The 16767-nt window shown below is 38.1% G+C and overlaps 1 long non-coding RNA gene across 4 annotated transcripts in view; it reads left to right on the top strand.

Annotated features, from left to right (window-relative positions):
* The window catches only part of LOC109274882 (uncharacterized), a 118712-nt gene extending 102270 nt beyond the window's left edge, over window positions 1–16442 (top strand). For 3 of the 4 annotated variants that reach the window (XR_008423804.1, XR_008423806.1, XR_002083889.2), the window contains one exon: window positions 14491–16442. This is a non-coding gene — a long non-coding RNA (uncharacterized LOC109274882). Of the gene's footprint in view, window positions 1–8967; window positions 9280–14490 lie in introns of all 4 variants that reach the window. The other variant, XR_008423805.1, reaches the window with a different exon arrangement.
* The last annotated feature ends 325 nt before the right edge of the window (window positions 16443–16767 follow it).

The following is a 16767-nucleotide window of genomic DNA, read 5'->3' as shown; positions in this document are numbered from 1 at the left end:
CTCAGGTCATGATCTCACACTCGTGAGCTCAAGCCCTGTGTCTGGCACTGTGCTGATAACACAGAGCCTCCTTGAGATTCTCTCTCTCCCTTTCTCTCTGCCCCTCCCCCACTCACACTCTCTCTATCTCAAAATAAATATATAAATTAAAAAAATAATAATAAAAAGACTGCTATACCTCCATGAGAAGCCTGAGGAAAGACATTGTAGTAGACAGAATTCCAATATGGCTCCCTCGATCCCCCTTTCTGGTATATAATACCCGTCTTTGGAGTAGGAACAAGACTTATGAATATGAAGGGACATCACTCTGGTGAGTATGTTACATTATATGGCAGAAGGGATTTTGCAGATACAGTTAAGGCCTTTAATCATTTCACTTTGATTTAATCAAGGGGAAGATAATCCTCAGTGAACCTGACCTACGCAGGTGAGCTCTTAAAAGAGGTCAGAGAGATTTGAGGCATTAGAAAGATTCTTCTGCTGGGCTTGAGGTAGTAAGCTTCTATGGCCAGGTGTAGAGAATCAGAGCTAAAAGTAGTCCTTAGTAAATGGCTTGCAAGAAAATAAGGCTATTGTTCATACAACTGCAAGAACATACTTTCAGCCATCAACCATGGAGTTTGGAAGAGGACTCTAGAGGCACACATGTGATTATAGGCCCTGCCGACTCCTTGATTTTAGCCAGATAACACCCTGAGCACAGGACCCAGTTGAATCATGTTTAAACTCTGAGCAAGAAAACCATGAGATAATAAATTTGTATTGTTTTAGGCTGATAAGTTTGTGTTATTCTTTTATGTAACAGTAGTTAAGCTTCACTTAAAAATGTAACAGCTTTTAAGCTTTTACTTAAAAATGTAGAAGAGCTATCAGCATGGCAACAATAAAGCCCACCCTAGAGAATCTCAGATGGGGTGCGTGCCTTCCAGTTTCCAGTTTGCCACAGTCCCTGCACTCCCAGTGTCCTGTCTGACCCTGAGATATGAGCATCGGTTGCCGTTCATCATTGCACTTGCCCTGTTGTTATTCTTAAAGAATGCTACAAATGTTATTCTTAAACATTTTTTTTCTGTACTCGTTTCTCTAACCAAAGTGGAAGATGAAAGATGGAACTCAGAGGGCTCCTTATTTCTCAAGTTCAATCTGCTTTCTTCATTTCTGATCTTGTTGACATTTGCTATTGTGACCCCTGGAGATTAAAGAAATAATTGATTGGGAGCACCTAGTATAACCTGGACCAGATGCTTAGCAAATGTTAGTTTCCTTCCATCCAGACTTTCTTGTAGTTGTTTTGAAACATTTGAACCCAGAATAAAGTGGTTATAACATTCCCAGTGATTGTAAGTAGAGTGGTATAGCAAGATGTTGAAATCAAGCAGGAAAGACTAAGATTACATTTCTAGTAAAGCAGAGCATATAAAGAAGGAAGACAGTATGATAACCATGTAGGTGACCCCAATTTTCCCTTTCTATCTCTTCTAAAATCAATGGAATTTCTCCCCAGAGCCAGGAAAGGGAGAAAACCATCCCCTACTGCAGTGTTCGGTTTCAGTTGGCTATATATCCCTGGCCTCTGGGTGAGGTTAACTGTGCAAAGGAAAGTCACACTTTCAGAACAGTTAGATATTTTTTCTCACTACACCACATTCAAGACACTAATTCCATTTCTTTACTGGCTGTAGATAGGTGAATTAGCAAGAAACCATTCCTGCATTGTCTTCTAGTCTTCAAATGAAGCCTAATTAAAGAAATATATAGTTTTTATTGAGCCGCAAGAAAAAGGGACATGGGGCACAATTAAGTTCGCATCAATAATTAAAGCCATAAAATTATTAATGTAGCAAATATTACACATTAATAAGAAATATATTTTGTCACCAACCGCTTCATAAAATCTCTTTCATAATCTATAATCCAAAAGGAGAAATAGAGAAGGAATATACAAGAAATATTATGTTGTAGCCATAAGTTTATTGCTGCTGAAAGTAAGATGTTTGCCATATTCCAACATTACCATTTCAAACATAAAATTGTTCTAGATCAGTAAAAAAAAAAAGGTGAGAAGAAAAGATGTAATTATGATAATAATGGCTTGTATGTAACATGAAGTTTTTTTAGGGAGATAAAAATATTTATCAATCTGCCCAGTATTTTCCTCTGCTAGAAGACTACATGTTCAATAGAGAGAGAGGAGGTGCCTTCTCCACCTTCACTCCATATCTCTTCTCTGGCTGAGCTGAATTCATTCTGCTCTTGCTCTCTTTGGAGAGAGATTTGATTTCAAAGTGAACACTCTGATTCATGGATCACCTACTGAGAACATTTCTTAATCATTAGAAGTCCTGTGGAGAGTGTTGAGGAATGGGTATTCATCCCCTCTCCCACCCACCTGCCCATCCTGTACTTCTTTATCATAGTCCTATCACCTGCTTCTGCCATCAGCAGTCTACTTGCACATATCTTGTAGCCTTATACAGCATGGCCTTATACAACAGGCGTCTGGAGGGCTTAGTTGGTTAAGCATCCGACTTCACCACTCGTGGGTTCGAGCCCCACATCAGGCTCTGTGCTGACTGCTTGGAGTCTGGAGCCTGCTTCGGATTCTGTGTCTCCCTCTCTCTCTCCCCCTCCCCTGCTCATGTGCACTTTCTCTTTCTCTGTGTCTCAAAAATGAATAAACGTTAAAAATTAAAAAAAATAGGTACCAGTAACAAATATTTAAGGTAACAAATACTTAAGGAATAAATGAATGAGGTAGCAAGAGAGTTGTTTTGTCCCAATTAAGGTTAAGATTGCATTTATTTGTTGCATGATTTAGAAGCATCTCAACCAGATTCTGTTAGTGCATCCAGTATTTAAAAGTTAGTAAATACCTGCCATGAGCAAGTTGTTGGGGTAAAATAAGGTGAAGGAGGTTAACTTTTCTGTCTTTTAATCCAAGAGGGAAAAGGTAATATGTAAGTAGACTGTAGAAACTGTCAGAGAGAGGCACTAACAAAATGAAATAGGGGGTTCACAAGTGGAAAATGAATAGTTAACTTAAGAGTTAAGAAAGCTTCATGGAGAGAATGACGTTTAGAATGTGTGGTAATGAAGGGAAGAGGTTTTAAAGAGGTAAGATAATGGGTATCTTCGTGGTTAGATGTACAAAGAAAGAGCATGAGCAAACAGAGGGAAACTTTACACATGCTCAGGGATAGCATGTTTTCCAAGCAGGCTGAAACAATTTCCAAGAAAGGCCTGGAAAATGAGGCTTCAAGGGGTGGGTTAGAGCTCTGTTGAGGTGGCCTTTGAGTGGTAGCCCTGGAAGGTTAATGATCAAACTCTGTGCATCATCACTCCCTATGGCATGTTCTGTGTTTTCACACTTGGCACTATGCCAGTTTAGTTTTGTGTCCTTTTTTTTTTTTTTTCCAATATATGTCCTTTTTTAAGGGAATTGCACTCCCAACAGCATCTAGCTCTCCTAGATTGGGTCCTCTGGCTCCAATTTCTTTTGTATCTTTCATGGTTCTTTGCTTATAGGAAATAATAACTACCAATTCATTATGGATTATTATTTTCTAATTTGATCACTGAATAGTTTGGCTGATCTCAATTCCAAAGTATCAGTAAGTTCCATATATCATCTTAATTTTCCCGAGAGCATTGTGGAATAAGTATGCTTATTTTACAATGGATCAAAACCAGGTGCAGAAATTAAGATAATTGTTCATTTTCTTCCAGTGAGACAGGAACCCACATATGCTTATTTCAAATCCTGGGCACTTTCCTTTGTACTACATTGTTGTAGTATCTAGAATATGGAAGATTTAACACTTTATAAGACCAGCCAGAAGGAAGGAAAAAAGATACATTTCTGGGGTAATAAAAGAGAAACTGAAGAGAAGCCCTCTTCCCACACAAATCCAAATTTCACTTGGATGCAAGTGTTCATTGTGACCCAGTTAATCTTTCTCATAGATTTTAATTTTGCCTGTATATTTTATATCTCATCTCTTCATTTTTTTTTCATATTTTATATCTCATCTCTCAAGTCTTTTTTTTTTCAAATAATGTTGGGCCATCATAATATTAGCTATTATTTGCCAAGCACCTACTACTATATACAGTGAGCTATACTCACTGTATAGCTGCTTTACACATATTGTGTTTATTCTTCTTGGAACTCTGCAAGCCCATTTTATAGAGGTCTCACTGAACTAACTTTCCAATCTGGTCCTGCTTTCAGATTTTGAGATATTCCCTCCTGTGTCCAAAGCTACTGGTTTCCAGCCAGGAACATTGCTTACTGAGTCCATTCTTCTGCTTCTTTCTGAACACATGATTCAGGTCAAGCACTAATCCCATAGCCCTATGCAACTTCTCCAAGGAGTTTCATTAGTTGCCCATCTTGCAAGTCCCCTTTGTGTGCCTGATTCTAGTCTAATTGCAGAGAAGCTATTGAGGGACACCAGTACAAACCATATTTTTTATCTTGTAGAGATATCTTTCATCTTATGGGGACATGCATACTTCAGTTAAATCAAATACAGAAACAATTACATGGAAATCAATGGAATATATATATATATATATATATATATATATATATGTATTATGAGTTCTAGAAGGTTAGAGGAAGAAAGAAGAAGAGGATAGAGTTGAGCCTTGAAAACTGGGTAAAATTTGGGTGAATAGAAAAAAAGAAATGAGCATTTGGTGGACATGTGAGCACCATGAGAAAAGGTGCTGGCCTGTGAATGTGTTTGTTTATTAAAACACTCTGACTCATCTTTGAATTCTTTCTTGGTTCTTCCTAATGACCTATCAAAAAACTATTTTTGAGCCACTCCACATGGTTATGGTGTGGAAAATTTTTGTGTGTAGCTCAGAGTAAGACTTGGTATAGCTTAAATGCAGTTTAATGTCAGAAATCAAGCAAAGGGCTGATAGGCCTAAAGGTACAAGCAATAGTTATGGGCAATCATGTAAAGACTTTTCGCCAGACAGTCATTCTAACCTAAGGTGCTAACCTCCATCTGGTTTGGACTACTAACTTAATGTGTGGGTGGAGGTGTGAAATTTGAAATCTTTTGAAGAGACTAGGGCAGTATTTAACCTCAAAAGAGTGTGATTTCTGTTGTAAAACTTGAAAAAAAAAGATGTGGTTACACCACAAACATATACATCACCTCCAATCCGAATCTTGCTTGATCATATGACCGCGATTTTTTCTTTCTGCCCCTGATACAGATATCTTATGCTAAACCACCAGGGATAAATCTGCTCTGAACATGTTGAATTGCTTCAGAGATTTTCACTAATATCAGGTGGTTTTCTATAAAGCAGTGAAGCATCCAGTGACTCTGGATTCACCAATTCCCCCCAACCCCCAACCCCTTCTCTCAGCTGCTTGTGGATGGCACCTAGAAGTCCTTCATACTGACTCATCTTGTATTATTGACTTCAGCATCTAAAGCAATGCCAGCAGGGTTAGGTTTCCAAGTTATTGTGTATCCAGGGTTGAGAACCATTGATTTAGAATCTTCATATTTAAAAAGGTGAATGTAGTGGGTTTGAGTCATGATATAAATATCATAATGGAAAAGCTCATCAAGTTGAACCAATATCAACCTTTTTAGGGAGGATGAGAAATGTTCCCAGTGGGATTCCTATTCTATGCTAAAAGGAGAAGGCTTTCAGGAAGTGGCCTAAAGACTACAAAAAGTTAGAACTTGAGTCTTCTGTGTCCAGATCTTGTGTCCTTTCTACCAGGTTATTCACTTTGATTTGGTATGATTTGCTCAAATATCAGAGCCTTGGAAGAGGTTTTCTTTGACTGTCCAATCCAAAATTGTCCTTCTCTAGCAAATTACCATGTTTTATATTATTTGTACATAACAATACACTACTTGAAATCATAGCAAGTGGTTCCATGAGAGCAGGTACCTTCCCTGTCTTGTTCACTGTATATCCCCAAGCATCTACAACAGTGATTTGTATACTGAGTGAAAACATACTTGTTGTTGAATGAATGAATGAATGACTCAGTGGGAATTTTGCATTCCTACAAATCTGTCAATTCCGTCATGTGGCTTATGTCTAGTTGGAGGTGGAGCAGGGACACTTTTAATAGGATAGGGGGTTTCTCAGAGCAGCAGCTGTATTTGAGGCAGAAAATCAATTTCTACCCTGGATGACATTTTCAAAAGAAGTGTATCTGGTAGCATGGAACCTTCTGTCTGACAGGGCTTCTGTCAAAATACTAGGATGTCTAGATGAGTGGCCCACATTCTGTAGAAAGGGTGTGCCATTCAAAGATGCCCCAAACTGTACCTGCAATTTAGTCCTTGCTCTAAAGATTTTTTGCCCATACAAATAAGATGGTGACTATGGCTTTATGAGTATACTTCTGCTTAGCAAGAAAATTTGTGTGCAAATGTATATATTTGTGGACATTTTATAAGCTTGGTGAGGAAGAAATAGGGGATAGCAGATTTCCCAAGTTAGTTAGTATTTATAATATTTTTGGTAATAGGGTGGAGGATGCCTGTCTGGTATGTTCTCAAATATTTGAAACACAGCCGTTGTTTAAGACTAAAATTCACAGTATGATGGAAACAATATCAGAAAAAATGTAGATAATTAATCACAACTTACGCAAAACATGTTAAGTAAATGAACCCAACCACTTGTCATGTACACACCATTGTACTAAGGAATGCTTTTCCTCATGATATTCATTACTGAGGAAAATTGTTAGCAAAGTGGTTTAGCTTCTCCATTCCCATGTTTGGAATTAAACATTTTTAATGGTTATCTACTTCCCACTGTCTGCCTAGGACAAGCCTTGTCTTGTCAGTAAAGTACTAAGCTTAAGACCAGAATTAAGATAGGGTTGTGAATTCAGAAAGATAAAGACAAGCTGGAGGCTGGTCTGAGGAGTCAGAGGTGGTGAGGGGTAGGAGGTGGGGGAGGGAGTGGGGAAGGAGAAGGCAGGGAATTTGGTTTTATGTGTAGGCAGAGCAAGGTGATGGCTTACTTTGTGCCATTCAGCATCCTAGGAAGTATTTGTATTTCTTTCATTCCACTTTTCCTTCACTCCCTCCTAATCCAAACACACACACACACACACACACACACACACACACACACACACACACAGATACACCTTCTTTAATAAGGAGACAAGTCTTTTATTTTATAACTAGAGAAGAGAATACTGCAGGTAGAAGACAATTACTGATTGATATTCTCATACTTTTGGAAATAACTGATAAAGGATTTTTTTCCTGAGCTGGAAAAAGAAGGGAGTTAATAAATTTGGGGCTTCTGCTATGTACCCAGTTCTGTCTTAGGAGAATTAAATATACTTTCAAAATTTCATTTAATATAAAATTTAGATGATCTTAGGTAGGCGATAGGAAACCCTCCTAAATGAGGGGCCAGCTTTTTTGCGGACAAAATGTGTCCACTTCAGAATTTTCCTTGGGGCTGGATTTTTTCAAAATGGGGAACACAGGATAAAAAAGTGCCTAGGTTTCCATCTCTGACTCCCAAGTGAGTGTATAGTTTAAAAACATTTTAAAAAGTAAAACTAAAACTGTTAAAAATAAGTTAAAGTAATAAGAGTATGTCATCAATAAGTTAATGACTATTGCAATTATAAATTAATAGTCGTGGCTTCTTTTGACCTGCCCCAGATGTCATGTCAATTGATTAAATGTTCTGAGACAATGAAATGGAAAAAGACAACTTTATTATAATGCTTGAGGCAGGGAATATTTTTATTTTGCTATTAGGAGCACATCCACATGTCAATGACCAATTCCATTTGGAGAAAAGACACTTTGAGGGATATGTACAATTAGGAACAATTTCCAAGGTGAATCTTGGGTCTGAACTAACCACCTCTGTTATTTTTAGTTTATATTAGGAATCATAAAAGCATTCTTAGGCTTTATTTTGACTCAGGGCAAAAGAGTTGTTGGTTCCACATCTCATAGGTGTCTTGGGCTGGCATGGCCCTGCTGGGCTGGCATCCTCAGTAGACAGTGCTAGAAGCATGTTCTGCCTTGGGTCTCCACACTTCCACAGATGGGGAATAAATTGGAAAAGGTGTGAGGAAACTAGCATATATCCAGCTGCATTCCCCTGCTAGCCATTCTGAATGTGCTGGGGATGCTGTCTTCTTGTGGGTGATTTGGCAGCCAGGGACCTGCCTTCTGGGACAGCTGTTTGAGCCTCATCTTCTCTGTGGTGATGGGGTGAATCTGAGAGGAAAAACAATCATTTTCCTAGAAAAATATCTTCCTTGAAAAAAATAATGGTACCTACTTCATAAACTCTAGACAGGAGATAAGAAACCGTGGATGAAGGAGAGGTATATTTGATGTGGGGGAATAGTTGATGGTAAACCTGCTTGTAATTTTATCAGCTGGACAAAAACTGGTGGTTTGGCAGGCAGCACTAAATCCCAAATCACTAGAAAAAATGGTCTGTTGAGTGGACCTATAGGCATATAATCTGATATCTCATAGCCCGTTACATCAGGAATTGGTTACTTATGGGGACTAAACAACTCTGCAATGGCCCATGGCTCTGTCCCCTCAAGGAATAGGCAGCACTTTCGTCTTGTCCCCAGAGACCATGATTAATGTAATATGTAGCACATCTGTTTCAGGCCAAACTATCATCTTTCGCTGACCTTCTCTGAATTTCTGTTCTAGTCATTTCTTATTTTTATTATTTTCTTGATCACTTTTTTATTATTATAACATGTCCCTTTTAAAATGTGGAAGATCCAAATAGAGCATAATGTTTAAGAATATTTATAATGCTGGTCATGAGCAAGAAGTAGAGAATCATGACTTTTGAATGTTCTACTTTTTAAAATATAGACAAGTTCACTGCTAATTTTAGTGACCAAATTTATTACTGGATCATACAACTGGAATGATTTATTTTCACTTTTGTTAACAGGCTTGGAAACCAAGAACATCACTCATTCACAAATACATTATGTCCCAGACACTGTTTTGACTCCAGAGTTGGAATATGGTGGTCCTTACTGTTCTAGAGCTCATGGTCAATGGGGGATATGAACGCTAATCAGTCAGTTGCAATGCAGTTGTATTTGTTTTTGTGACAAGAGGAAGAATAGGATGGTAAGAAGGTATATAGAAGGGATGCCCGTAGTCAGGGGAGCCTTTCTGAAGGAAGTGCTACCTAATTTGAGGACTTCAAGAACTCCTCTAGAGATCACTGGATAAAGAATATGAAGCTGATATGATGGTATGTATAGTCACCCAGTTCTGTCCCCACAATGTGTTGCCATATTTTGTTATAACTTTAAAATAGGAACAGAGGGGTGCCTGGGTAGCTCAGTTGGTTAAGTATCTGACAATTTCGGCTCAGGTCATGATCTCTCCACTCAGGGATTGAGCCCGGGGCTGAAATCACAGAGCCTGCTCAGGATCCAATCTCTCTCCCCTTTCCCCGCTTGTGCTCTCTCTCTCTCTCTTCTCTGTTGCTCCCAAAATAAGTAAATAAACATTAAAAAATAAAATAAACTGAAATAGGAACAGCAATAAGACACCAAGTGATAAGAGACAGTATGATCTCCTGGGTCTCACCTACTTTAAATTCTGCCCTTTAAGCGCCTGGGTGGCTCAGTCAGTTAAGCGTCCGACTTCGGCTCAGGTCATGATCTCGCGGTATGTGAGTTCGAGCCCCGCGTCAGGCTCTGTGCTGACTGCTCAGAGCCTGGAGCCTGTTTCAGATTCTGTGTCTCCCTCTCTCTCTGACCCTCCCCCGTTCATGCTCTGTCTCTCTCTGTCTCAGAAATCAATAAATGTTAAAAAAAAAAAAATTAAAAAAAAATTCTGCCCTTTAAAAAATTATGTTTGGATATTTGCTATTTCATCTTATTTATAATTTTGAGAAGTATTTATCATCCATAACTCATTACAGAAGTCCTTTTAAAATGTGGATAAATCAGTTTCTTTTCAACAAATACTTAGGATGGTTAATAAACAATTTGCTATTACTTTTATTTTTATTTGTGCTAGTATGAAGAATCCTTAGGAGATCTTTGAAAAATTATTTTCATCTAGAGATAACAATGTAGAAGAGTAAATTGTTTGGCAAGCTATTTGAAGCATATGGGCAGAGATACAAGTATTTACTGCATTTGTACGTTTCATTATGACTCTATAAAATGCAGCATCATTTGTCAGTAAATCAAAGCTTATAAAAGTGGCAATTGTAAATGCAGTTGGTTGCAATATCAAGAGAATGGGGATTAGGAGTGTAACTGAAATTCCTTTTATGATAAATTATCTAGCTCCTGGCTACCGTGTATGAGCTCTATTAACTGCCTATAAATTGTTCATCATAAAATCTAGTTCATTCTTGTTAATTAGGCCAAAGCTTTTATGAAGATTTTTTTCTCCTCTCTCTGAAAGCCTAGGCTGACAGGAGAGTAGCTACACCAGAATACTGAGAAAGAAAGGGCCCTTCTGCTAAGCATGATGCTATGTTCCTTAAAAACTGATAATTAAAAAAGAAATTCCTGAATCAAAATTACTCTGGCTTCTTAAGAGAGAAAATGGAATCATTCTATTGTAGTCACAGAAGTTTAAAGACAGCCAAAATAATTGCATCTTCTAACTTCAAATTCTCTCAATCAATAACACGCAAGAAAGGAAGAGTGTATGTATTAAAAGGACTAGATATACCCATTAGCAATGATTAATACAGAGCCAAGTTCCAGAAAGACAAATAGACATATCAATTTTTTTCTGGCACATCATTCCACATCATTTTATTATGCATTTTTCCCATGAAATTGAACTTTTATTCAAAATTATCTTTGAAGAAATCTATTTGTTGCTCACCTTCAATTTTTTTTTCTGTTGTGTTTTGCTTTTCGTGGCGCTCACATAAGTGATCAACTGGCAGTGAGTGTTATGTTTATATTATCTCATATTTTGCATTGCTAACTGGCTCCCTTGATACCATTTAAGGTGCATCCCTAATCAGCTCTCACGTTTCACACTTGCAATCTCTGGATTTTATGAAGAGTAGACACGCTGTGCCCCAGTTCTGGACGCCAAAGTGGTTGTGACTTCAGGAAGTCCCAATAGTCAGAGCCACAGGCTGAGTCAAGCTATGTGATTGCTCCCCTGAGATGTAGTTAGCAAGCCTCTCTGACAGAGGCCAGAGGCAAGGAACAGTCAAAGACTAGAAAAGTCGAGTCTGTTTGCACACACTCCTGTGCTTAACACCCATTACGGTGCAATTAAGAATGGTCAGAAGCACTATTATATTTGGAAACCCCAAATAACAGCACAAGTTAGGGGAAAGGGAGAAAATCAGTTCAAACCAAGGAAAAGTAGTATTTTTATATTTAAAAAAGTAGGATTTTTGCTTAAGTTACTGGTTTCCCTTGTAAATGCTAACATTAGCTAACAGTTAAAGAAATTGTAGAACAATTAGGTGAAGTGTGTTTAATTTCCAAGATCTTATGGGCACATTGAGTTTGTCTCACTCCTTTGCAGTTCACAGGACCCTAACTTTGTATTTTATCCTGGTCCAGCTTCAGGGTAATGTTGGCGGCTCTACAAGACTGTGCTGCAGATAAGAGCTCATTTAAGTTCATTCTAAATTAGATGTTTAGGAAGACAATGCAGTTCTTTGCACTGAGTAATAGTAGGGGCTCTGCAGGAGGCTTTCTTGGATGGACTGTTGTTTGAATGAGTAACTTGAATATTAGGTTACTGTAATGCCCCAGGGGCCTTCCCGGTGAATGCCTTGGAGGGAATAAATTGCAACAGGCTCATTTTTTTTTTTTTTTTAAATAATTGTAGAGATTGCTTAAGCTCACCTAACTCAGTTGTAATTGAAATATTTTTTTTTCCTTTTGAAAGACTAAAAAAAGAAGCCTTTAAGCATAGTATTCATTTTTACAAACTGTTTTAAAAACTCTTAACTAAAAACAAAAAACCATTCAGTTTTTATTATTATCACCATCATCGTTATTTTATTATAATCAAAATATTGAATTATGATGCATGGATAGTGGTCTCCATTTTCATTGGATAATTGGGGTTGTTTCTAAGCCTCTCTTTAAGCTGTGAGTGGGCACACAGAAGTTAATAAATACCCGATTTGGGAAGAGAAAGCTTATGGACTGAGTGTTTGTGTCCCTTTTCCGCCTCCAAATTTATAATTTGTATGTTGAAGCCCTAGCCCTGATATGATGATATTTGGAGGTTGGGCAGTAAGGATATAATTTGGTCCATATGAGGTCATGAAGGTGGAACTCCCATGATGGGATTAATCTCCTTATAAGAAGAGGAGGAGACACCAGAACTTCCTTTCTTGGCCACATGCTGATATAGCCAGATAGCAGCCTTCTGAAAGCCAGGAAGACGGCCCTCACCAAGAGCCAAATCTGGGAGCACGTTGATGTTGGACATCCCATCCTCCAGAAATGTGATGAATAAATGTCTGTTGTTTAAGCCACCCAGTCTATTTTTGTTATTGTTGTTATAGTAGCCTGAGCTGAAATACACTTAAGACAAAATCTCTCAACCACAAGGAGCATAATGTAGCAATGATGGAAACACGTAAAGGAAAAGAGCCTGGGCAAACAGGGGAAGAAGAATTGGGGAGAAGGCACCAGTGTTTTGTTTTGTTTTTTAAACTATTTTAGTCCCCAGATAACCCTCACTACTTAGGCTCTTTTAGGCTTGCTCTTCCCTCTTTCCTTCCTTCCATCCTTCATTCCTTCCTTCCTTCCTTCCTTCCTTCCTACCTAGCTTCCTTCCTTCCTTCCTTCCTTCCTTCCTTCCTTCCTTCCTTCCTTCCTTCCTAGCTTCCTTCCTCTTTCTTTCTCTTTCTTTCTTTCTTTCTTTCTTTCTTTCTTTCTTTCTTTCTTTCTTTCTTTCTTTCTTTCTTTCTTTCTTTCCTTTTTACTAGAACTAGCCAGGTGGCCTCACCTAAATGCAAGGGGACTGAGAAATGGACTCCCTGGCTCCATAACCACTCTGTAGCAGCAACTCTGCACTATAGACAGAGCACACATTTTGGTGGACAGCTGATGGTCTGTAGCACAACATTTTGTGTGTTACTTTAAGCTGAGAAAATGATTTTTACAGCTATATACTCTTTGCATTCTAAGGGCACTTTAAGTTATGAGCCAAATATTTTTAATGCCTAAACATTCAGTCAGTTCAGTTGACCAGCCAGGTAATTGAGTGGAGGCAATCTACTTGGTTGTTTGACTGAATTTACAATTACTGGGCTGAATGGAATGTTTACTTTGGTATAAAAAGTTTGTGCAGTAGTCTTATATAGATATAATCACACTGCTGCCAGTGTAAAATTTGTCTTTGTCACTATATTTATTTTTCTAGACACTGTCACCTTCTCTAATTTACTTTCCCGAATTCCTTGTAGAATGCTCCATTGTCCTAGGTTACTCAGAATGCTTCTTTCAGAGCTTAGCTGAGAATATACTGACCAGGTTTGTCTCAGCATTTTTTCAACACAAGCTAGTTTACATATTTTATTTTTGCTGTGAATGCCAGATGAGGTCAATCCTACAGATCTCTTGTTTAAAAAAATAAAAATCTCTTTTAAAACCGTGTTGATGGTCACACTATTAAATATATTGAAAAGATGTCCTTAAAAACAAATTATATTTAAAAAGGTCTTTGTTACAGATTTTTTAAGGAAATTTTTAATTTTATCTCTATTTCTTAGGCTTTCAATCTGTATTTTTCTAGCTTAGATTTTAGGGTGTTATCTCAGGCTTACATTAATGCCTAGCAATATGCTTTTATAAAGCCAGACTCAATTTGGCAAACATCTCTACAGTTAGAGAAATTTGGAGTTGAACATTTAACATTGATTATGTGCTTATATTTAAAATGCAGGAATTCAATAAAATGATCCATTGACAAATATAATGAGTGCCTTTTCTGTAAAGGTTGCACAAAAAATGAGTGATTATCTCCAAGGAATTTACACTCTGGACCGAATCATAACATCTGGCACAGCAAAATTTCATAGAGAGGACAGGACATATGTAAAAAATGTTAACTAACAATCAGAGATAGCCCATAATAAGAGCCTAATGGGTAGAGTGGGAAATCAGCTGTGTAGGAGGTCAGGGGAGAGAGGGATCATCAAGGTCTGAAGCAACTAGGAAGGAAACGTAGATGGCATGAGTCTGTAGGACGGATCTAAACGGAAGGTGTTTAGATAAGTTGAAAGGTAAGGAGGTGGACATCTCAAAAAGGGATACATGCAAATGAAACTGCAGAAGCTAGAATCCATATAATGTTTTATTAAGTGATAGTGAGTAGACTTTTCTACAGGAAACTTCAGTTTAGTGAATGAAAATAGTTTAAATGTTGGACAGATAGGTTGCTATCAAATTGTGGAGAGCTCTAAATGTCAATTTGATAAGTATGGCCTTTATTTTATATTCACCAGGGAACCACTGGAGATTTTGAGATGGTCTATTTATTGAGAGCAACTTAGATCCTAAATTTGTCACCAGCTCTGGATTTCTCTCCCAAGCCAGGATTGTGTGAAGTCATTACAATTTAAAGCATACTGTCGGTCGGTCATTCCCTGGACTCCAACTTCTGTTTCAGCCCCAACATACAGAGTAGAGAAGAAATGAACTACTACATGGAGATTGCTTTCTCCTACTTATCAAGACAGAGTGGTGTACATTCACTTCTTCTTTTGGGGGCGTGTGTTCCAAGAAGAAGCAGATTTCCATTACAGACTTGAAACTGAGGTGTGTGAGGAGCACACAGATATCTTTCTTTTGAACTTTGAAGGAGATAATTTGCTGTTAACATAAAAATAAGACTATTCACAAATCATTAGCTCTGAAGAAAAATGACATCAACATTGTGAGGTACTCCGCCTGTTGGACAAATACAAAAAGAATCGATTGTGGCATAACTCTGGACTAAAGAGCATCAGTGAATAACTGCCTGCAGGGCTTGTTATATTTCTGAGTTGTATGTATGGTTTACAGTTGCGGCCATGTGGTAATTGCACCAAGTTGACCATATTAATAGTGAGTTTATCTACACCATCTGCTGTTATATTGACATCTACGTTTTTCAACATAGCACCCTATTTTTGTTCTGTTATTTTTTCTTTTCCTTCTTCATTTCCAACCATCCCTACTGATGTCTGCACCATTTCATGTTATCAAAAAAAGGAGGCTTTCAGTGGAGAAGTGATGGATGGCAGGGATAAGTGACCAAAGAACTCAGTAGAAAAAAGTTGTAATTCATGGCCCCATACAACTGTAAAAAGGTGAGTCTTCAGGTAAGAAAGTATATGGAGTAAGCGTGAAAGAGACAGGAGGGTTTAAAAGAATCAAAGGAAATGGCTGATAGGATAGAGGAGAATGAGGGCCATACATGTGTAGGATAATGGCGGAACAGTTCAGAGATTAAGACGGCATTAATGTGATCATCAGAAAGATACTTCAAAGTTTTGGCAACACACTCCAACAGCAGTAACTCCAAAGAGCCTTCTGAAATCAGGAGACAACAGGTGAGGTTTCCTTGAACTTTATTCTTGAATTGCAGTGAAGATTAACTTGTATAAGCCCCATTTTCTGATGTTTTAGTTTGTTTCCAAAGCGCTGTTCCTTCCAGTTCATTTTTTCACTTATCCTCACAAGGTAGCTGTGATAGCTTCTGAGCAAATCTCCTGGCACCCAACTCTTAGCTAATTCCATTAGAAAACACTGACTTTGTGTGTGAAAGGTGAAAAAAATTCTATTAAATCGTTGCTAGATTTTTAGAACTATAGCTGAAGTTCAGGAAAGGCTTGGGGTTCCAAAGAGTAGAAAGATAGAGAAAAGAGCAAACGTATATATTCAGTATAAGCCAACAGAATTAACCTGGGCATTATTTGAGCTTTTGTTCCCTGAAGCCATGGATCAATGGTGCAGAAATAGACACTCACCTCTGACAAAGAAAAAGCATGGATACTGGCATGGGAGGGCATAGTTCCTTTTCTTTCAGTCCCAGATCAAATTTAAACCTGTGATTTTGGAGCTTACTCATCAGAGGAGAAATATCATGAGCTATTTGCTCTCTCTGCTGTAACACAGCTCTGGCAAGCCTGGAAGTTGTGTTGAGATCGTCAAATCTATAGTCAAGGACCATCTTTGTGAATCATGAAACCATATGCCACTGGTTGTCTGAATTGGAGGAAAAAAACACCCCAAAACAAAAAAACCCAACTCTACACCAACGAAACTAGTGATGTGCTTAGACAGTGCCAAGGGCCATTTGACCATCTTACACCTTCTCAATCTATGCATTTAAAAAATTTGTTGCTGCTGCCCGAACCATGTAAAATACCAGAACTCCTGTAGTGCTAACAAGGAATAAAGATCTTGCACCAGATGGTGCCTCTTGTCTCCATCTATCTCTAGCCCAAACAATCTGCCAGAGTTTTGAAGAAAAATACGATGTGATCATGTTGCAAAGTATATGAAGAAACAGTATGAAAAGTAATCTGGCTCAAGCATTGGAATCCAGAAAGAAGGAGATTATTATGACTGTGAGCCTATGGATGAGAGGGTATTGTTATCCCTGAATTTTAGTCCTTAAGACAAATGGTATACCTGGGCACAGCTGGAAGGTGAGTGTCTCACCGAGATGTCTCTTAGCATCTCTGCAACATATTGACATCAGTGAATATAGTCAAAATTTCAGAAATTCATCTGGA

This window comes from Panthera pardus, unplaced genomic scaffold, assembly GCF_024362965.1.
Source record: "Panthera pardus isolate Hobbes unplaced genomic scaffold, ASM2436296v1 HiC_scaffold_2, whole genome shotgun sequence".
NCBI classification, from domain to species: domain Eukaryota; kingdom Metazoa; phylum Chordata; class Mammalia; order Carnivora; family Felidae; genus Panthera; species Panthera pardus.
Note: the sequence above shows the minus strand (reverse complement) of the source record. Positions and strands in the feature narration are given on the sequence as shown.